The sequence below is a fragment of the Convolutriloba macropyga genome, chromosome 10 (assembly GCF_964194025.1).
Source record: "Convolutriloba macropyga chromosome 10, txConMacr16.3, whole genome shotgun sequence".
Taxonomy (NCBI): Eukaryota; Metazoa; Xenacoelomorpha; order Acoela; family Convolutidae; genus Convolutriloba; species Convolutriloba macropyga.
In genome coordinates, this window is record NC_134477.1 from 62,307,295 (window position 1) to 62,331,696 (window position 24,402).

At 34.3% G+C, this 24,402-nt stretch overlaps 2 protein-coding genes across 3 annotated transcripts in view; one reads left to right on the forward strand and one right to left on the reverse strand.

Moving 5' to 3' along the window:
• The window catches only part of LOC142348796 (uncharacterized), a 34,056-nt gene extending 11,142 nt beyond the window's left edge, over positions 1-22,914 (reverse strand). The window contains exon 1 of the mRNA XM_075400297.1: positions 22,838-22,914. The gene's annotated coding sequence lies outside the window, so the exon portion shown is untranslated. The remainder of the gene's footprint in view (positions 1-22,837) is intronic.
• The window catches only part of LOC142348258 (calcium load-activated calcium channel-like), a 520,926-nt gene that overhangs the window by 314,633 nt on the left and 181,891 nt on the right, over positions 1-24,402 (forward strand). The gene's annotated exons all lie outside the window — the stretch shown is intronic.

The window sequence follows — 24,402 nt, forward strand, 5'->3', positions numbered from 1 at the left end:
ATTGTTCAGCACTTTTTTTCCAATATTTTCTCATTTCAATGAAGTAAACGTGTAGCTATATCAAACAGAGCGAAGTTTAAACTATTCAAAGTTAACATGGTTGAAAAATATTGTGCGTAGAAAATTTGATCAGCAAAAAGTTGTTTGATGATTGATATCCGCTGATAGTATTTTTTGTCTTAGTTTCAGTATTATTGTTATTTTTATTTATTAAACTGACTTAGTACCTGTATTATAATGTACAGATAATACCTGTACAGATACCTGATGTACAGATAATAAGGTACACCATAAATACAATTTGAGAACAAGCAGACGAGAGTTCTAATCAACAGAAAAGGAGTGCAACAGGGAGAAAATAAAAGTAAGGTAATTGGCTTTTTTGGATTTCTTCAAAGAGTTAGAAAAACATTGAATGCAGCTAATGAACACCAACAACAAAAATAGAGATCAAAGTAGATGAATTTTTCGCTTCAAATTTTACGATTTTTTTCAGGACAACCTAGCTAGGTGCCTTGACAGTATTAGATAAAACTTTAGGTCAGTTAAAAGATTTGCGACAAAATAAAAAGGAAACTGAATTAAAAATTAGGTTGTTTATTAAAATAGTAGTTAGGTTTTGGATCAAAGTTTGGTAGGCAATTATTGAGAGCGTCCTCCGGATTGATAAATTGGTAGTAAAATCTGTTTTGCAGAACGAAACTTTTTATACTGTTTTGCAAATAATTACTGGAGTTCTTATTGGAGAATAATGCAAATAACTCATATTGTTTTAGTCCGTTGAGTATATCAGCACGGAAATCATTGGAAAAACCATACCCCAAAAAATTTGCAATAGGTGTTTTCAATAGAAGCTGTCACTTTTGAAATAAATTTTCTAGTTGCGATTTATAGCATAAACCATTAGAATTTTTGCTAACAGGAAATTATTCGATAGATTTTCTGTTGAGACTAAACTGAATCGCAGAGAGGAACACAAGCACTCTTTTAAAAAAATTTTGTTAGAGAGAAACTCAAATGCTACACAATCAAGCGTCTGAGTTTTTGCAATCCCATCCTCAATTCTCTAAAAAAAAATTTTTTTCTCAAGTTCAATTGGCCGCAAATGTTAGTTGGTGACCAGTTGAGCAGCTGTGAAATTAACGAAAAAAACAGCGAGCGTTTTCTGGCTCCCAACGCTGTTTAATGTCCTTTTTGAGATGCAACAAAAAGAAACAAAAAATGAACTGTTTCGTAGTTTCACGAAAGAAACAACACTTTGACAGAGTTATTGTGCTCCTCTACAATCCGATTCTAACGTGAGAAGAAATCAAATTGTTTAGCTTTCAAATTCAATGTTTAAACGCTAACACAAATAATACACGAAAAATGAGAAGGAAGACTTAACTTTTCCACGTCTTCTTTTAAACCATCGAGAACATGAGAAGAAAATTATAAAAGTAATTGGAGCAGACGTTGCAACGTCATCATATTAAAGTGAAGCAAAGATAGGATAAATCAGATATAATGTTAATTGGGAACAAAAACTTAAAACAAGCATGCAGGCATACAGATTGTTCAGCATGAAACATGAATTTAGCTGAGTCCTTAAATTAGCAAAAAAAAGTAGACCACGGAGTTCAGGTCTTCTTGAGTAAACATTTACATAATAAAAACTGAATCTAGTGACTGACCTTGTGAAAGACAGAAAACGTTCAAGCAGAGCAGTTGTTACTTATTAAGAAAAAAATTTTTTTGTTAGTGAGTTTTTTGAGTAGTAATAGAGTGAGCCACCCTCCCCGGGGGTGAAGACCCCCGTGTATTAAGGTTAGGTATAGCGGCTTTGACCGATTAGGGTCTTCCCTAATGTATTAAGATTGGGAATAGAATCTAGGGGCGCCTACATGTGTTAAGATAGGGTAGAGGCTCCATGTGTTAAGATTAGGCTCCATGTATTAAGATTAGGAATAGAATCTCCATGTATTAACATTAGTTATAGCCGTCGGCATGTATTAAGATTAATTCTAGCCGTCGACATCTGTTAAGATTAGGAATAGGATCTAGTGTATTTTTTGCAGAATTTTTGCAGATTCTTCTTTGAAGAGTCCTGGCTCTCTTTTATCGTGCTTCTTGTGCTTTGAGCAACATGTTCTAGGGAAAAAGTTGTGTGAGGCATCTGCTCTGAAGGAATCATCACAGTGCTTCTCTCGCAAAGTCTCCCATTCTTCTTTTTTAGCAGGTCTAATGCAATTATACAAGTTCTCGTGCGCTAGCGCAAAATAAAGAAAATCCGTGTCCATTTCCAGCTTCCCAAACTTGTCAACATCGCCAAATTTATCGAAAAAGTTGTAATAGAGCTCCAACATACGTGGCTTAGCGTATTGAAGTATAAAAACCCAACTATTATAGGTTCTCGATGCTCAATTTTGGATTTTGCAAGCTCATACTTCGTAAATTTAATATCCAAAAGAGCTTTTACCCAATAATTTCATTGTCTCAGCCACAACGCTAGAGTCAGGATCTTCATCACTCGCTCCTCTAGCATCTACCACTAACTGAACAAAATTGTTGAAGCATTTTTTGAGTGTGTATTGTACAAATCTATAAATTTTTGTGCATTTCAGACCAAGACTGAGACAAAAGTTGAGTAAAGGAGTAATGATTGTCCCATTTTCCAACTTGAAGCTCGAAATCAACATTCGTTGAGGTTGTTTGAGTAAGTTGTTTTCAATTGCATACTCTCTCATATAATCTCCAATATTGGCTCGACTGACATTAAAGTTCTTACAAATAGGAGGGAAATTAGAAAACTTGTACTTTAATCCGTCTGGAACTTCAAGATCGCACTGTACATATCCAAACATTTTCCCATCTCTTGTTTTCGCTAAAAGGGACTCTTGTTTAATAGGTAGTTTGACGGGAAAGTTCTTCCTCATGTGCTTTCTGTCATTTTCCTGTTCTTTAACTCTTTCCCACCATTTACACTCCAAGACTTCAACAATATTGTATCCTTTTTTCTCAAATAATCTCTTCTCAGCTCATCATGTTCTCTGCATTTCCTCCTCCGAGAGGCTTGCTCAAAATTCTTGGCATGGGTAAAAATGGAAGTAACAACCCATGGCTTTGAATACTGTGTTGCAATGAGCACAAAAAATCGTCCACGCTAAAAAAAGTCAATCTTTTTCTGTTTCCCGGTTGTATAATAGCTTTCAACTGTGCATTCTGGGGGATGAGATTGGAGATAAGACATGACCATGCTCTCAAATCTTCGAGATTTATTGGTTCGACCTTTGAATTTTTGAGAAGTTGTGTCGAGCTCCCATCGGGTGTTAAACACTGTTGGCATTTCTTGACACATTGAAAAGGGATATAGTTGACTAGAATCAATACCCACGATAGATTTACATATAGTTTCTGAATTCCTGATGTAGGTTTGATCAACTACTGCCTTTCTTGTGAACACAATAGAAGGTCCACCAGTCAGGTCCGGGCTTATTTTATCATGTAAACTCTTGTCACTTTCAACAAATGGGAAAAATTTGTGATTTGTTGACTTGTGAAGACAAATGTTTGCTAAATTGGGAGGTTTACATCCCAGTTTTAACATGTCGATTCCTTTGTTGTGGTAAAATTGCATCATTTTTTGCATTGCTTCCAATGTTGGAACAACATCCTTGTTGTACCACTTGACAAAATCTCTAAATGTACACATTTGCTCTTCCTCCTAAATCACTTTCAAGTAATTGTAGTTATCGACTCCAGATGGGGGAACGTCTTTCAGTCTCAAAATTTTCAGAGCTTCTTGTTGAGATAGTCCACTGTTCAGTAATTTTGTAAAATCAGTAAATTCTTTCTCCAAGGGTTATGATCCTTCAATTTACTGAAGAAACATTCATAGGGGGTAGAAAAGTTGCGTCAAGTTTATTTGGAGAACCGAACCATTCATATGGGAAGAATCCTTTGTTCTGGCTGGTCTTGTAAGCTTTGAGGAATGAATCGAGAGATGTAGCTCCTCCTAGAAAATATAGAATGTCAAGGAACTGCACGTCACCGAACTTGAAGGAAACAAAATGGTTCGCCTTTTTGATATTTGCAGGTTGAATATCCCGTTCATGAATGAGATAAGGTAGAAGGTAGGATTTGGTGAGATTCAAACCATACTTTCCACTGTTGAATCCAAATACAGGTAATTTGTTGATATAACGCACAAAGTGCTGTTGCAGCTCCAAAAGTTGATTTTTCTGCATTTGTAGGAAGTGAGTAGACATATCAGCTTCTTCCTCCTCCTCCTCCTCCTCCTCCTCCTCCTCCTCCTCCTCCTCCTCCTCCTCCTCCTCCTCCTCCTCCTCCTCCTCCTCCTCCTCCTCCTCCTCCTCCTCCTCAATACACTCATCTTCGAAATCAAATGCAGGAGTTGTGTGACCTTTCCTTTCATTCAATTTTTCAAAGATGGCTTTTACTAGGCTATTGATTATCTCCTGAATTGATGCAAATTTTGTTTGCATTTCTGTTTTACTCTTGTTAGCTAACTCCTCAGGAGCTTCGACAAAAGAAACAATCAGGTTCTTAGGGTCTTTGTCGCATAGAAACACAGGTTCTTCAATCAAATTGGAGGAAATAGAGACATATATTGGCTCATGTTTTCCAATCAAAGTAGTTGTATTCGTATCTTTTAGCTCTTCAGTGGGAACGCAGATAGATTCAAAGTCAGAAATAGCCAAGTTTTCGAACAATTTTTGATCATCGTTGTAGGAAATTCCGAACACATCGAGTTTATCAAACAAAGTTTCTCGCAGAGTATACACACTCTTTGGGTATAAATGCTCTATTCCGTCTTTGCAAGATTTTACATGACGGTTGAAATTTCCCACTTTCTGAATGAACGTATCGCAAGTGGGACAACGGAATCGTTTAAAGAATGTGTTAATATCATCCACCTAGCATAAATGGTTGTTGTGTCGCAGTAATTAATGTTCTTTTCGTACATTTCAAGACTTCTCGCAAGCTCTCCGACAAATTCTCCTTCCTCTATATCAATATCATAAATAAAGATGTTATGCTTTTTCGCATTTTCAACAAACACGAGGTGATCGATTGATACTTCCCTGAAATTGATTGCGTCATGCCCAGATTCATGAAGAAAGCACTAAACAAATTTACTGCATTCGTTTCCAGCTGAGATGATCCATACAAGTGAACAGCTATAGCTCTAAACAGGCAAAGATAATCTTTGTAAGTCTCTCCGTAACAATTTGATACCAAACAATTTACATCTGGTCTTCTCAACAACTGTTCAGGAAGAACAGCATCGATACATCCCATTGGAATGTTTTTAGGAGAGCGCAAATTGTGGTTACGTTAGTAGTTAAAGCAAATCGCCACTTTGTATTTTCCCATTCCTGTGCACACGTCTCCACTAGATCCATCCTTTCAACTCTGTCTTGAAGTGAGACCAAGTCTCATTTTGAGCAGAGTAAATAAGTCTTTTCAAAGAAAGTGTTGTTCTCATGTGCATAAAAGTATTGATACTAATCTGTGTCCACATTGTGCAAGATAAATCCAAGAGCCAGATTCACTTTTGCAGCGCAATTTAATTTTTCAAAAACTTCTTTCACATTATCGTTGATCTCATTGGGATCGAGCTTGGACAATTTGAAGTTGAACACTCGATGTCTCCTATTCTCCATTTCCGTATTGTCAAAAAAATGTTGGCAAGCACTTAGTTCCTGCTGCAATTGCTCGTTGTTCTGGTCTAGCTCCTCTGATTCTAGGACTTCTTTGAGCTTTTTGCTCGATTTGGTTCCAACTTTTGTAGAAGTTCCATGCGTTCTCCTCTTGTGTTGTTGGAGAGAATAAAAGCTTGGGAACTCTTCCAAGCACACAGTACACGCATTGCTTAACATCTTTTGGGGCATGATGCCTGGCAAGGTGATAATTCAAGTCTTCCTTCTTCTTTGTATAAAGATTAGGACATTTGGGACATGATAAAGTCCCACTATCACAAGATTTTTGTGTCTGGCCATGTTTAGTTTAGCAACCATTTTGTTGCACTTCGCACATTTCACTGGCAGATTTCTATCGAGAGCAGGAATTTTTATGTTAGTTCAAGAAGAATTGAGTAAAATTCAGGTAAATTGCAGAGCAACTGAATCTGAAAAAACAGAAAGTATAATGATCAAAAGCTGCTATGTAACTTTGAGCTACTCGACGATGACTCATCGCTTCCATATTTGGAAATGACGTTACTTTCCATTTTTAGAAACGAGCATCATGTTGGGATATTCTAGCGGGTTCAAACCATCCAGATTGCAAAATTTCTGCATATAATTAACTAATTTTCAGTTTAAATGTACAAATTCATTCCGTGGTGAAAAATTCGAACTTCACATTTTTCTCTCATTATCCTCTCACTCGAATTTGTTAACCTTTACTTGAATTTTTTGTTCCCAACACAGATTATTTCACCAAAAAAAATACAACAAGAAAATTACTCTCTAAAAATACCCGATTGTTAATTTATTTTGAAAAGATATAATGATCCAAAATTGTGTATCTCAAATATTGATAAAATTAACTGAGATCAAACTTAGTTTTATAGAAAATAGCACATATATGTGCTCTCAAAACAATCAGAGAGAGATCAAGAAAAAGTTTCCATCTGTTATTGAAGAACAAATTTACGTTGTACAACTTAATGTTGTTGTAATAGAACTTCCCTTCTAATCAGAATAAACGATATCATTCTATGCATTGCTTTTTCTATTTTAATTTCCTTTTATATTAACAGGGTTTTACTTGATACTGTATTCATTTGTGAAAAATGTTGACCAAGAATCACTCACAACTTTTGGAAAAAATTTACAAAAGAAATGAAGGAATCGCTGATGCTTACAGAGTTGATGAACTTGATGTTTATTCTTATTTCTTTTACAATTTCTTGGAGGTTTTTACTCAAAACAACAGAATCATCCGATTTAGTAAAAGATTTGAATATGCAACCTTCTCTATCAAAAAATTCGAGTATGATGACTACATAACAAAAAAGTCTTTCGATTTATCGTCAGAATTACACATCAACAGGTACGAAATGCCTTTCATATTGAAATCTGTCCCAGAAATTATGGAACAGTACAGAAATTTGACTCAATCTAATTATATCCCAATTACTGAACCAGTAACAATTACTTCATCTCTGCAGAGTGCGCTATTTTTTCGTTATTACAAGGTCTACAATGCACAGGGGTAAGAGTACGATTTGGAATACGACTCCCCAACATTTATATACAAAAACTTAGTTCCAAATTTGAAGAATTTTCCGAGATCGATTTGAGATTTAAAGAGATGGAGAGAAATCATCAAAACTTGACTTTTTTGGTCAATTACGTCAACTCATTGCCTCTAACTTATCTATCTTTGGCTGTTAAACAGGATAACACGTGTAAAAGTTACCTTTTTTGGTCACTATTTAGTATTGAGCTTACCTTTTTCTTAAAGTATTGTTAGATTTTCTATGAGTTGATTCCTTCTTTGGTATCTTTACAAACGATAAATTTCCTTTTCTGGTTAATAACGTCACTTTTTCTGCTAAACATTACACTTTTTGGAAACTCTGTTCTAATTGGTTGGAGTTTAGTACAAATAGAGCTGAAAAATTCATCCAACATCACTTTCTTTCTCTTCTCTGATAACGACATTACCTCTGTCTCAACTCTCTTTCACTCTAATCCTTCTTCTCAGCTCACCACATTGAGAAATGGAATTTACAGTGCAGAACAACAGTCTTCTCTACTCAGTTTCTTTCACAGAGGAGACTGCTCGGTTAAGCATCAGAGACCTATCGAATGGGCTCTACGAGCCAATTCTAACCCTGCCTATTACAATGTGACACATTATTGATCACCAGCGACAACAGTTTGACACATATCATCAGGGACAGGTTCCAATCACCGAGAATCAGCTTGGAACTCACGCAATGGGTCACGAAGTTGCTGTGATCAGCGGGCCTCACTATCCTCACGTAAATGGAACAAATTTTCCCGACAACTACGTTCCTGGAGGTATTCAGTACACATCTTCGTGGGAAGAAGGACAGATTCCCAATAACTGGTTCAATACACCCAAGACAATTCAAGTGTCCAGTCCAGAGCAGCAAAACAGCCTTGTCCAGATAGTGAGCAATGCTGCCAGCAGACAACAAAGCGAATTGAGTGTCAAAATTAGCACCACGTGATCTGGAGAACTTCGATCCAGCTCAGTATTCTGATATGTCGACTACACCGTCAATGACAACCCCTTCCATAGAGGATGGAACAGCTCACAATCCAATTGTGCTGACTGATGAGGCTCCCGTAACTCCCCTCAGTGTTCGACCTACAGAACCTCCAGCAATCGTTGAAAGAGTCGTCCATTTGGCAATGAAATTTTTTAAACTTGTCAGATTACGTTGTGAGAACTCTTTTTGAATAAATTTGATATTGTAAATTTTATACTTGAATTCTTTTAAAGTACTTTGTGGTGTATTTATAATTTTATAGTAATTCATTTCTTTTTAAGTTGAACTTTTTCTTTACTGCAAACACTATGCAAGCTATATTTTGAAACACAGCAACTTTTGTCGAATTTTTATATACACTTTGATAAAAAAATTCTGCTTCTTAACAAAAAAAAGTCGATTTAAAAATTGATTTTTGAGAAAAAATTGAATTAGTTTTTCGATTTTTAATAAAAACCTGAGTTTTGAAAAATGAGATTTATCAAAACAAAACAAGTTCGAAAGTTGTCATTTTAAAATGTGAAGAAAATTTCTTTTTTTGCGCAAAATCATACCGTAAAATGAAGAAAAATGAAAATTTTTTGCGTTTGATATTTAAGAAAAAATTTTTGCGTTAACTCAAAATTTGATATTGAAGAAAAATTGTTGAGAAAATTGATTTTAAACAACAAGTTAATTCAAGTTCTAAAGACAAATACAAATCAGAAAACACAAAAAAGAATTTAATAACGTTATTTTCTAAATTCAAGATACAAAAGAGGTTAATCAATTATGCCATGGCCATCTAACAAACAATCAACAATCTTTATAAGTTCACTCTCATACTTTGAGTTTCTAAGGGAAAGAATTCTATCTAGAAAAGATGATCTAAGGGTTTGAGTATTCGCATTTCTTTGCTCAGCGCGTAGTAGGTGACGCTTGACCTTCTTTCTGCCCAATCGTTTTTTGGAGATACTGGGTACCTTTTCGACGTACTTATTCTCCAAGTTGTGCTCCGTCGCTCTGGTTAACTGAGCAAAGACCACTCCTGACTCTTCTAAAATGGAACCAAAGAACTGATGTTTATAGAGTGTGTACAAGCAATCGACTGTTTGATAAATATAGACAAGATTTCTATTGTCTCCAGTATCTCTTTCACTGAGGATGAAATGAGAATAATGTGGTAGCGAAAAGTCTTTGATGGACAAAAATTGTCATTATGATTAGCAACGGAGTATTTTTTAGTGAGTAGATAAGTTTTACACTCCTTAACTGATACAGAAAGGAATAATGTCTTGTCATTATAATCTACTATTGAGATAAAACCTGACACATTACTGCTACCATTTCCTATCGGGACAACAGAATAAAACCTATATATGGAAACAAAAACTACGGTAACGTAATTTTCTATTTTTAGCGGTAACAATTTCTCTTTCCATAAAAAGCTAAAAAAACATTTTCATAATGATACAGTTCAAGAAACAGCAGACCAAAAGAATTCGTTGTTATACTTTTTAAAAACATTTCAAGCACTATTTTTCTTTAATGCAACACAGACGAGCTACACACCAGGATCCTTTCAAAATTCTGGTTAAAAAATTCGCGAACCTCAAGAATTCCGGATAGATTACCCTATAAGGAAATAACGTCATTCAGCATAACTTTTTTGGGTATAAATGACGTCATTACCATGAAAGGAAACTTTAAGTTATTGAGAGGAATTGAATACAAATACAAATCATTTATTTTGTTTTTCACTCCCAACTGAAGTTGTTGAAATGTCACTATCTAAAGTATCGCCGTTTCTTTCGAGTGCTCCGTCAATGTACTCTCAATCCTCACCAAAACCAGAGAATGATTCGGTTCCTTTTTATATGGACTTTGGTTCCAATTCAAAACGATTTGGGAGTTTTAATGTGTCCCAGATTCGGGACAACGGACATTCATAACGGGCAACTTCATAACGGGCAAGAAACGGGCAACTTCATACTAAACCAACCTTCCAAGTCTTTAGAAAAGACAATTCTGGGACTTTTGAAAAGTACCAGCAACTGCGAATTGGAGACTATGAGTTTCAAAAAATCTGCTTCCTCAAGGAGAATCTTCTCAATGGAGAATTAGAGATAAGAGAAAACCAACCTCAATTCTATGTTACTTTCCTCCAATACATCAAGCACAACCCAGCTTCAAATTAAGTACAAATCCGACTTTTTTTGTCGAAAGGAGATCAACGAGTTCAAACAAGTGACTTATGTCAGCCACACTCTGGATGAATTCAAGAAGTTGATACAAAATTTGAGTGACTTTTCTAATATTCAACAATGTACCTTTCAATAAATGTGTAATTTTATAAAGTATTTGTTTTTTTAATTGATATCTTTTGTTCATTTTTATATTTTTCAACCTGAAAATGAGTTGGAATATTTGTTCCTCCAGAAATATTTTTCTGAGTCTAAGAAATAAATCAAAAGTTTTCCACGTTAGGCTTCACTACGAGCTAAAAAAGTCTTCTTATACAGTTCCTGAAGCTCTAAGTTTTCCCAAAATTGATAAACTTGACAGTGAGTCCATTTTTTCAGAAATAAAGTGGGTTATTCATAACGGATTACGACGCACTACTTTAATATATCAATCTGAAAAACAAGAAGTTTCCATTTAACAACATCGTTAGAACGGAGTTCAATGGAGTTTTTGGATAAAAATTGAACTAAAAAAAGAGGAATGCAAAAAATTATTGGAACATCTTCCTGACCTTCTTGCTTATGTAGAGACTTTCAAAAAGACCAGTATCACTTTAAATAAATAAAGAAAAAAAACTGATGGGTATTGTCACACTTCTAAACATTTTTAATTGTTACAGTAGTATTTTTCCAATGTTCCCAACAACGAAAAACGAAGAAACTGTTTCCTGGCTGCATGTAAAATTTGTGATTAAAATTGCCCGTATCGACACAAGAAGATTCTTCAGTGTGCAGAAAAGAAAGCTTACGCTTATGGGAAATGGACTTTTAATTTTTTTGATAATATTTAATGTTTGCATTTTTGATTGTAATTTATCATTTTCATTCGTAATTTTTTTCTCTGAAATTAGTAATAGAGAATGAGTTGGTTAGCAAATATCTACAAATACTGTGTTTCACTACTTTATTATTCTTTTGTAGTCTTTTTGGAGATACTGGGTATTTTTTCCACGTACTTAATCTCCAAGTTGTGCTCCACCGCTCTGGTTAACTGAGCAAAGACCACTCCTGACTCTTCTAAAATGGAACCAAAGAACTGATGTTTATAGAGTGTGTACAAGCAATCGACTGTTTGATAAATATAGACAAGATTTCTATTGTCTCCAGTATCTCTTTCACTGAGGATGAAATCAGAGTAATGTGGTAGTGACAAGTCTTTAATGGACAAAAATTGTCATTACGAGCAGCAACGGAGTAGTTTTTGGTGAGTAGATAAGTTTTATACTCCTTAACTGATACAGAAAAGAATAATGTCTTGTCATTATAATCTACTATTGAGATAAAACCTGACACATTGCTGCTACCATTTCCTATCGGGACAACAGAATAGAACCTATATGTGGAAACAAAAACTACGGTAACGTAATTTTCTATTTTTAGCGGTAACAATTTCTGTTTCCATAAAAAGCTAAGAAATCGTTTTCATAATGATACAGTTCAAGAAACAGAAGACTAAAAAAATTCGTTGTTATACTTGTTCAAAACATTTCAAGCACTATTTTTCTTTAATTCAACACAGACGAGCTAAACACCAGGATCCTTTCAAATTTCTGGTTAAAAAATTCGCGAACCTCAAGTATTCCGGATAGATTACCCTATAAGGAAATAACGTCATTTAGCATAACTTTTATGGGTATAAATGACGTCATTACCATGAAAGGAAACTTTAAGTTATTGAGAGGAATTGATTACAAATACAAATCATTTATTTTATTTTTCACTCCCAGGTGAAGTTGTTGAAATGTCACGGTTCCTTTTTATATGGACTTTGGTTCCAATTCAAAACAATTTGGGAGGTTTAATGTGTCCCAGATTTCAAGAAACGGGCAGCTTCATACTAAACCAACCTTCCAAGTCTTTAGAAAAGACAATTCTGGGACTTTTGAAAAGTGCAAAAATTCTGCTTCCTCAAGGAGGATCTTCTCAATGGAGAATTAGAGATGAAAGAAAACCAACCTCAATTCGACAAAAACATAGGCTTGGAACACGTGCTGGAACAGTGTCACAAAGTGAGAGAAATTAGCATTGTACGAAATCGTAGACTCTATGTTACTTTCCTCCAATACATCAAGCACAACCCAGCTTCAAATTATGTACAAATCCGACTTTTTTTGTCGAAAGGAGATCAACGAGTTCAAACAAGTGACTTATGTCAGCCACACTCTGGATGAATTCAAGAAGTTGATACAAAATTTGAGTGACTTTTCTAATATTCAACAATGTACCTTTCAATAAATGTGTAATTTTATAAAGTATTTGTTTTTTTAATTGATATCTTTTGTTCATTTTTATATTTTTCAACCTGAAAATGAGTTGGAATATTTGTTCCTCCAGAAATATTTTTCTGAGTCTAAGAAATAAATCAAAAGTTTTCCACGTTAGGCTTCACTACGAGCTAAAAAAGTCTTCTTATACAGTTCCTGAAGCTCTAAATTTTCCCAAAATTGATAAATTTGACAGTGAGTCCAGTTCTTCAGAACTAAAGTGGGTTATTCATAACGGATTACGACGCACTACTTTAATAAATCAATCTGAAAAACAAGAAATTTCTATTTCACAACATCGTTAGAACGGAGTTCAATGGAGTTTTTGGACAAAAATTGAACTAAAAAAAGAGGAATGCAAAAAATTATTGGAACATCTTCTTGACCTTCTTGCTTATGTAGAGACTTTCAAAAAGACCAGTATCACTTCAGATAAATAAAGGAAAAATTGATGGATATTGTAACACTTCTAAACATTTTTAACTGTTACAGTAGTATTTTTCCAATGTTCCCAACAACGAAAAACGAAAAAACTGTTTCCTGGCTGCATGTGAAATTTGGGATTAAAACTGCCCGTATCGACACAAGAAGACTCTTCACTGTGCAGAAAAGAAAGCTTACGCTTATGGAAAATTGACTTTGAATTTTTTTGGTAATATTTAATGTTTGTATTCGTGATTGTAATTTATCATTTTCATTCGTAATTTTTTTCTCTGAAGTTATTATTAGAGAATGAGTTGGTTAACAAATATCTACAAATACTGTGTTTCCATACTTTATTATTCTTTTGTAGTCTTTTTTGAGATACTGGGTATTTTTTCCACGTACTTAATCTCCAAGTTAAGCTCCATCGCTCTGGTTAACTGAGCAAAGACCACTCCTGACTCTTCTAAAATGGAACCAAAGAACTGATATTTATAGAGTGTGTACAAGCAATTGACTGTTTGATAAGTATAGACAAGATTTCTATTGTCTCCATTATCTCTTTCACTGAGGATGAAATCAGAGTAATGTGGTAGTGACAAGTCTCTAATGGACAAAAATTGTCACTACGAGCAGCAACGGAGTATTTTTTGGTGAGTAGATAAGTTTTATACTCCTTATCTGATACAGAAAGGAATAATGTCTTGTCATTATAATCTCATAAAATTGAGGTAAAACCTGACACATTATTGCTACCATTTCTCTATCGAGATAACAGAGTAGAACCTATATATGAAAACAAAAATTACGGTAACGTTTTCTTCCATTTTTAGCGGTAGCAATTTCTGTTTCCAAAAAAAAGCTGAAAAATCATTTTCATAATGATACAGTTCAAGAAACAGAAGACTAAAAGAATTCGTTGTTATACTTGTTCAAAACATTTCAAGCACTATTTTTCTTTAATGCAACAAAGACAAGCTAAACACCAGGATCCTTTCGAAATTCTGGTCAAAAAATTCGCGAACCTGAAGAATTCCGAATAGATTACCCTCTAAGGAAATAACGTCGTTTAGCATAACTTTTATGGGTATAAATGACGTCATTACCATAAAAAGAAATTTTTAGTTATTGAGAGGAATTGAATACAAATACAAATCATTTATTTTGTTTTTCACTCCCAGCTCAGGTTATTGAAATGTCACTCTCTAAAGTATCACCTTTTCTTTCGAGTGCTCCTTCAATGTACACTCAATCCTCACCAAAACCAGGGACAGATTCGCTTCCTTTTCATATGGACTTTGGTTCCAATTCAAAAAGATTTGGAAGATTTACTGTGTCCCAGATATCAAGAAACGGGCAACTTCATACTAAACCAACCTTCCAAGTCTTTAGAAAAGACAATTCTGGGACTTTTGAAAAGTACCAGCAACTGCGAATTGGAGACTATGAGTTTCAAAAAATCTGCTTCCTCAAGGAGAATCTTCTCAATGGAGAATTAGAGATAAGAGAAAACCAACCTCAATTCAACAAAAACATAGGCATGGAACACGTGCTGGAACAGTGTCAGAAAGTGAGAGAGATCAGCATTGTACGAAATCGTAGACTCTATGTTACTTTCCTCCAATACAGCAAGCACAACCCAGCTTCAAATTAAGTACAAATCCGACTTTTTTTGTCAAAAGGAGATCAACGAGTTCAAACAAGTGACTTATGTCAGCCACACTCTGGATGAATTCAAGAAGTTGATACAAAATTTGAGTGACTTTTCTAATATTCAACAATGTACCTTTCAATAAATGTGTAATTTTATAAAGTATTTGTTTTTTTAATTGATATCTTTTGTTCATTTTTATATTTTTCAACCTGAAAATGAGTTGGAATATTGGTTCCTCCAGAAATATTTTTCTGAGTCTAAGAAATAAATCAAAAGTTTTCCACGTTAGGCTTCACTACGAGCTAAAAAAGTCTTCTTATGCAGTTCCTGAAGCTCTAACTTTTCCAAAAATTGATAAACTTGACAGTGAGTCCAGTTCTTCAGAACTAAAGTGGGTCATTCATAACGGATTACGACGCACTACTTTAATATATCAATCTGAAAAACAAGAAGTTTCTATTTCACAACATCGTTAGAACGGAGTTCAATGGAGTTTTTGGATAAAAATTGAACTAAAAAAAGAGGAATGCAAAAAAATTTTGGAACATCTTCCTGACCTTATTTCTTATGTAGAGACTTTCAAAAAGACCAGTATCACTTTAAATAAATAAAGAAAAAAAACTGATGAGTATTGTCACACTTCTAAACATTTTTAATTGTTACAGTAGTATTTTTCCAATGTTCCCAACAACGAAAAACGAAGAAACTGTTTCCTGGCTGCATGTAAAATTTGGGATTAAAACTGCCCGTATCGACACAAGAAGACTCTTCACTGTGCAGAAAAGAAAGCTTACGCTTATGGAAAATGGACTTTGAATTTTTTTGGTAATATTTAATGTTTGTATTCGTGATTGTAATTTATCATTTTCGTTCATAGTTTTTTTCTCTGAAATTAGTATTAGAGAATGAGTTGATTAAAAAATATCTACAAATACTGTGTTCCCATACTTTATTATTCTTTCATAGTCTTGCTCGTAACTTCGGTACTATTTTCAATTTTGGTGCTTTGTCTCACTGATTTCTCTGACGAAACAATTTTTTGGTTGTGTGTTATGTTTAGTTCACTTATCTTTTTGTTAATTTTTGGTCTTTTTTGTTGTTTACGTTTCAATTCAGTTGCACAGTTCCTTAATCCCTAGGGAAGAAGATAGCGTATAAATGACTAATCACACTGATAAGGGACTTCAATTAGGTAATTTTGTCTTTGATGACAATAATCAAGAACGTCAATCTTGGAAATGTTTTGGACAGACGTGTAACCGTTCTTCAGTAGTTTTTCTGTCCCAAATTTTCGTCATACTATTGATTTTAGCTTGTTGTATCGTAAGAATTACATTAACTGAGACTTTTGAGGAGACATAATTTCGGATCGCCGTTTTGTTGAGTACAATTGGATATATTTTACCTTCTCCAAAATTATGAACACAATATTTTCCACGAAATAACGAGTTTTTATTTCACTGGTTGGGCCAAGTCGATCTGGGAAATATCATCTCATCCATGATTGGTTAGTTATTGGAATTTTTCAACCAGAATATGATAAAATTTACTATTTTTATCAACACTATCAACCTCTTTACGGACTAATGTCGAAAAATTTTAAAAACATTAAGTTCGTTCAAGGTGTTGATTTCGAGTTGATACAGAATTTACCTAATAATGGAACAAAGTATTTAGTTTTTTTTAATTACTCTTGTGAACAAATTTCTAGTTCTAAAGAATTTGTAAAAATAGCTACTGCTGGTAGACATTAAGGTTTAAGTACAGTGTACATAAAGCACAATCTCTTTCATCAAAGCCGACTGTGAAGGGATATTGAGCTACAGAACACCCATATTGTTTCATTTAAATCATCCAGAGACGTCTTACAAATAAACACGCTCAGTCAACAGTTGGGATTGGGATCTCAACTAGAAGACTGGTATACCACAGCAACTTCAGTTCCCTATAGTCATTTACTTATTGACTTGACTCCAAAAGCAGTCGACTCTCTAAGATACTGTACTAGCAGTGGTTCAATGCCATCTTTATTTTTTCTACCTCAAAGCAGGCAACAGATAACATTTATGAACGATGAGCACACAACATCTCTCTACTCTGATCGCGTTCCAGAAATATTCCCAGAGCTTCAAAATAACTTTCCTCAAAAATTGTCCCAATGACTTCATCCAGTTTCTAAACGAGTGCATAGTAAACTTTCTAAGAGGAGAGCTAAGAGAAGTTCAAAAACAAGAAGTTTTAAAGTTAAAAGAAGAAATTCATTTGCTTATTTTAAAAAGAACTGGTCTCAGTAAAAAACGACAGATCCTGAGATCCAAAAAAGGGATCAGTCTTATATCAATTTTAACTCCGCCAATCTTCAATCGTCTCTCTTGAAATGGATCACTTTATTTTGATTCATCACAACTTTATGATAAAAAATCAGGTTATCACCTCAAAGATTGGACAAATATAACGAAAAACAGGATTCGGTTCCAAAAAATTTAGATACTGTTTATATTAAAGTTAACGCTAAAACCAAGTCTTCCAGCAACGAATCACTTATCAATGAAATTTTAATTTCTCCTCGCATTAAACTATCCCTTTCTGACTCATTTTTATTGGACGAAAGAGATACAAACGTCGCATTTGTCGATTTTGTATACGCTTTGAAGAAGAAAAACGTTGAATGTCCTGATTTTTGTTACACAATTCTGGACGCAATTGGCTTAAATCCACATAAAACTATTAACAGAGATGCCAAAAACAAAGAACGGGTAAGCTGGATCCCTTTCCAAATCTGAAAGAGCCAAGCTACAAAGGTTGTACAGGGAAGGAAAAGCGGCATATTGGTCAGTTCAAAAACTTCAGAAAGCTAGCGGGTTGTCAAAGACAAAGATTACTGATTTTTTGTACAGAAAGAAGTTTTACACTAAATTTCGACAAGCGATTCGACACTTCAAAAGATTACCTGCTTTTGCAAAACATATCAATGAGATTTGGTGTCTTGCCGTGGCTTTTATGGATAAATTGTCTGAATTTAATAATGTTGTGAAATATTTATTGATATGTGTTGACGTCTTTTCTCGGCTGGTCCGTGTTCAATCAATTAAATCAAAATATGCCTCTGATGCTGTAGCTGCCTTTAAAAAATGTTAAGGAAGAACACTAAACCTGGTAGAGTGTGGGTTGATCAAGGTACTGAGTTCGGGGGAGAATTCAAAAATTTTTGCCAGAGTAAAGACATCAAAATCTACTCTACAAGAAGTGAAACAAAAGCTGTTGTAGCAGAAAGAGCTATTAGATCTTTAAAAAACATCATTTATCGCTACATGGAGGAAAACGGCGATAAATACGTTCACAAAATGGATAGTTTTGTTAACACTTTGAACACAAGAATTACCAGATCTATAGGTAAATCCCCCAAAAATGTTAAAATTTCAGATTTTTTGTCAGTTTTTTTACAAAAACCCCATTATTGAGTACAAAAAACCACGCTTTAAAACTGGAGACAAGGTTCGAATCTCCAAGTACGATATCCCATTTAGAAAAGGTTACAAGTCTCAATTCACAAGTGAATTTTTTCAAATTGTTAAAATTGCAACTTTAAAATCACCAACATAAAACCTTTACGGAGAACAAGATGACGAAATTCCAGGCAAATTTTATGAACAAGAGCTTGCAAAGTATAACATTTAGAGATGAATTCTTTCATTGTAGAGTTGGTTTCAAATAATTCCTTTGATTGTTACCCAAATAATACATTGAGTTCTTCTATAAATTTCTTCCGGGACAAATAAATCACGAAGGAGAATGGGAGGTTGCAATTACAGAACTATCTTATCCTTCTTTGTATCAAAACATCAAATTCTTCTATCTAGATGAAGCAACACCAAATACAAAACCATCAGACTATTACACACTTGATCCAGGTCTATATCCTTCGATCTCTGGTATTACAAATGAAATGAACAAAAAAAATCAGGAAAGTGAAAAGTATGAAAAAACACCAATCAGATTAGAGGTTACCAAAATTACACAGCGAATTTCTTTGAGTCTTCCCAATGAGAATTCTTTACTTGTTATATTTAGTGGTGATCTTTGTCATGTCTTTGGATGTGAAGAAGCTGTTTATGGGATGGGTGTTTTCAAGAGTGGTGCTAGTCCACATTTTCCCAAGTTCCCTTATGACATTGTACGAATACATACCTTGATGATATATAGTGATATTGTTGAATACAACATTGTGGGTGATACAAAAGCTGCTCTTTTACGATGCATTCCTTTTATATCAAAGATCAAGAATGGAGACATCATCTCAACTGGGCAATACATGAATTATCAAAATTTTCCAAACACTACAGTTTAAAAAAATTCTGAAAAATTCATTCCACATCATAAAACTAGAGCACCGAGACACTTATGGTGAAAAAGTACTTTTCAATTCTGTTGGAGTAATTACAGCAGTACTAATGTTTAGAGAAACCTCCGAAAATCATTTCTTGAATAAAGACTGTAAAAAATGGTTGCTGATAGTGATTTACCGTATTTTCGCGGATATGCCAGGCAAAGGGGTAGGGGATTTGGAGCTCTAGCGCAAACAATTGGGAGGACAGCAAATCCGTTTTTGAGACGATATGTTGTCCCAGCAACAAAAAGAGTGGGAGCTGATTTAACTGAAATGGCTGGTGCTGAAATCGGAAATGTTTTGATTAGGAAGAAAAAATTAAAATCTGTTGCTGCTGATGTTGGAAAGAAAACTTTACAGAAACAGCTAGGTGCAGCAGAACAAGAAAGCGTCGCATTATTCTTAGATCAACTCCAAAAATCAGTCGACGTCGTTGAACAAGAAAAGATATATTTGCTAATCTAAAATGAATTGTAGATCAACAAACGATTCTAATTTTCGATATGGACACTTTACAAACTCTTGCTTGGAGATTTTTGACAAAATTCCTGTTTTGGAACCAATTGAGTCTTCTCATGTTCAGGAAGTTTTTCCTAGTACTTCACTGGATGAAAGCAGCATTGAATTTGAATTTGAAACAGATAGAAGCATCTATATTGATATGAGAGAAATCCAACTTCAAATCAAAGTAGGACTAAAAAAGGGAAGATTGTGTGATGACTTTATAAGCATGGAAAACCAGATATGGGTATGTCTTTCACAGAGGACGATTTACATTATCTAACTCGCGTCAAAATATTACACTCACTCTTCTCCAACTGTGAAGTGTATCTGAAAAATCAACAAGTGTACAACTCGAATGGTCTCTATGGACACAAGGCTTTAATTTCCGATGAATTTAATGCTTCAACAAGAAATAATGAAGGTATTTTGGCTTGTCATGGACACGAATTTGAAAAAGAACCTAGTGATTATGAGAAGAGCCCGTTTATAGACCGAGAGGAAGAACTTCTGCTGAAAAATGGAAGCACTTACTACATTAAATTAGCTATTGATTTATTCCAATGTGAAAAGTTACTGCTTCCAAATACAAAAGTTAGACTGAAATTGATTCGTGCAAGAAGTAATTTTTACATGATTTCCTACAATCCTCACGTTTCCTTTAAGGTTCTTGACTGTTCCTTATTTACACGACGTGTGGATGTTAACGAAGTGTATCACCAGACTATTAACTACCATTTAACTCACCAACTTACCTGTTACAACTTTATGGAAACAATTGCACGTACATTTATTATTCCCTCAAGAGAGAACCACTTTATTCAGGAAAACGTTTTTAACAATGCTCCAATCAAAAAAGTAGCTATTGCGATGAACAACAATTCGGCATTCATAGGACATTTTCTTGAAAATCCTTTCCATTATCAGAAATTTGGTTTGCGAGAACTTAGAACTGTTCACGCAAGTAAAGCCATTGTATCACTTGATACAACTAATGACTGTAGAGCATACGTAACAACAAGGAAAGCAGTGAGTTTTAAAGAGGAAATTCCTGCGTTACTGAATCATCAATTTGAGAACCACTACATACTGGTATTCAATCTTTATTCACTTCAAGAGGCTGGAGAAAATATTCATTATCCTGAACACAGCGGTGAAAGTATTCGATTGGAAACGCTTTTCGATCGTTCGCTAAGAAACGTGACAGAAATAATTGTTCTGGGAGAAAGGATGTCTACTGTTAAAATTGATCAGTTTGGGACTGTGGCTAAAAATGTCTGAGATGTCGCTTTTGTTTACAATTTTATATACTTTGTTGGAACATTTGTAGGTTTAACCTTTTGATCTAGCTGTCGTTCTCTACAACAAAATAACTAACTAATGGATGTCAACTGGGGTAGATTAACTTCAAATATATATATTTATCTTCTTTTGCTAATTCTCCTTGGACTTTTTATAATTATTGTTTTGTTTTATTCCAGCACCCAGGAAGAAACGGTCGACAAAATCACAAAATCCAAATATTGTTGCTTCTCACAACAGAACGAAAGTTTTCAACTTGATTGCTCTGTCAGGAATCATTGTACAAACGGTGCTTGTGAGATAAAGAAAAGAAAACTTATTTGTTATGGATAACACCTCACTTCGTGACATTATTGAACGCATTCCAGAGCTCAACTTCCTGTATAATGGATCCTTTCCAGCAGATTTTGTTCCAAATTTACCCAAATTCAGTTTTGCAATCATCAACACTTCGCCAAGCAGTGAGGTTGGTGAACATTGGATAAAGATTGGTCGCCTCAATAGGAACTATTACTATGCGGATTCTCTAGCACGATCAGTCACACATTACAAATTTTTGAATAAAAAGTATCAGAAAATGATACACAGACCACTGCAAAAACTGCTAAACACTAAGCTGGTGGCTAATACAGTCGACATTAGTTTTTAACAATTGTACCTTTTACTCAGCTAGCTACGCAAGTTTTTCATTTTTGTCGACTTTATTAACCCACTCGGCGAAATGTACCTCGGTTTTCACTTATTTTGATAATTATTTATACCTAAATAAGGTAAATGTTCGAGTGATTTTGTAGTTTGATGTGCATAGTTTATACTGTGTCTGTTATTTATAACTTTTCCAATTCAATTTTTTAAAAAAACTCAGTTTTAACAAATCAGAAGAGAGTATTTTGAATTTATTGAAAAAAACTATAAACTGCTAAAAAAATAACATACTTCTATTATTAATGGAGCGGATCCTAATTAGCTAATCCAGTCAGCGCGGATCATTACTAGCCAAATTATTGACTCCGAGCAGCTACTATGACGTAATTTTAACCCAAAAACAGAAAAATTTTCCAAAAAATTCTGCAAAAACTTCAAAAATTCTGCAAAAAAACCCTAGATCCTATTCCTAATCTTAATACATGTCAACGGCTATATCTAATCTTAATGCATGTCGGCGGCTATAACTAATATTAATACATGTCGGCGGCTGTATCTAATCCTAATACATGTCGACGGCTGTAACTAATCTTAATACATGGGGGGAGGGTGGCTCACTCTATTACTACTTTTTTGTGAAGGAACATAGTTGCCTTGTTGGAGTGAGTGAAGTTAGAGTCAAATTAAATTGTTGTTTTTAGGGATAATAAGTTTCTGGCTAGTGACAGAGCTACTGCTTGGAAGCAGAAATTATAGAGTTTTTTTAGGTTAAGGAATCAATTGAATGAGTTTGGGATACTTGCGGATACTTTGATTGAATTGGTGTCACGTAGAGTGAACCATTAGTTAGTTTTCAAATTAAAATTACTCTTGAATGTTGAAGTTATTCCATTAAATGTTTCTGAATAAAACCAAAGATGTAGAAAGTGATCAAATCAAAATATGAACGCTTCAATTGGAAACGCATGTTAAAGTTCTCAGTTTTCCTCCCAGTCTAATCATTTTGTAACCCTATAAGCTGGATTTTCTGTCCATGAACAGTCAATGATGATTTGAGTCATGGAACTCATTCAAGGCCCGTTAAAAAACCATATAGTAACTTCGGGATGATGTATTATCTCTGTATGGAAACTAAAGACTTTTCTGACCTGCGTGAAAAACGGAAAAATAGAAAGATGTTAACTTTACCTGAATCTGGCGCAAAAATTAGCCAGCTGATAATTGCTTCCATTCTGTGGAATTACAAACACTTTCGACTGCCAAAATTCTCCGCCACAGTTTTGAAGATTGCCTAAAATCAGGAAATTCTACCTGAGCAGACCGAAAACCGCGGGAAGTTTCAAATTCTGTTATAAATTATAAATATTTTGGTAAGATATTGCTAAATTTATCATGAAGCAACATCACAGTTGTTCTCGCCCAAAAAATGACCAGAAAATGAATTGCAATCCTCTTTAACCGTAAAGGTTCCTTTTTTTTGTACCCGAGTAAAAAGTATCTATTTTAAATGATTTTATTAAGCCTCCAGAAAATTAATTATACACTTTTAGATCAGCCACAAAAATTGTTCGAAAAAACCAAAAAAAAGTTGCGCACCGTGTTTTAAAAGCTCCAAAAAAACTTAATTGGATCGCATTGAAGGTTACTCATTCCTTCTCCCGCTACAATACAACTTCCAGAAGTACAGTTGAACTCATAGTTGAACTCATTTTTGCTAATTGAAGCAAATTAGCAAAAATAATTTTTAAAAAGCGACCAATAAGATTTTATGATCGGAATCTTCTATTAATATTGTTAAAGTTGCCTTTCTCTTCCTGACAGATGAATGTCTATACTGATGAAACTTCAGTGCAGAAATTTGTAGATGTCCAAACAAGCAAAACACTCTCGATTATTTTCCACAGATAGCGCTCCTGTGCATAAGTAAAAATATAACCTCGCATGTAGCGTTTTAAAGAAAAAAGCGGGAGGTACTGGAGTGACCAGCATAATTTTAAAGATTTTAATGATTTTTAAAAAATCTTCAGATGTATGATCCACAATGATGGCGCAAAATAGACAAATCTTTATTGGTACCTACCTCTATACATTATTTGGCTATCCAGATGTTCAAAAACAGGAAAAAATCATCTGCCGTCAAATCTTTCGTTTTTTCTGTGAAAACAAATCTCTGCCACAGAAAAGAGCAATAAAAGTATCTTACAAAGACTTAAAAATGGTTAATTTTAAAAGGTGAATTTTTCAAAATTGAGTTATTAATCAGTCTCACCAGTTCCAGATCAAACAACTTCTTAATACATTCCCCTAAGAGAAAGAGTAGGAGGCAAAACATATGAATAAAAAAAACAAGAATGCAATTTAAAAGTACGAGAAAACAAATACATGTCAATGGGGAAAAGAGATGGATATCGATATGGAAAAGAATCAAAAAATAGAGAGAGCATATGAAATATAAAACAAACACAAAACAAAGAAATTAAAATTAAAACGTTTAAGTCAACAGAAAGCGAAAAATACTAGAACATAACAAAAAAAGATGCATTTGGTCCTATGTAGAGATATGGAGGACCAGGAAACGAAGAAATAAAAAAAGATGAAAATGAATTTAAGTATAAAAGAATAACGAGTAGCAATCAGCAACAACGCGAAAAATAAAGAACAAAACAAAGACAAAAAGAGTGATTGAGCTAGCGAGGGAGGCAGGCAGGCAGGCAGGCAGCGAGAGAGAGAGAGAGAGAGACACACACAGAGAG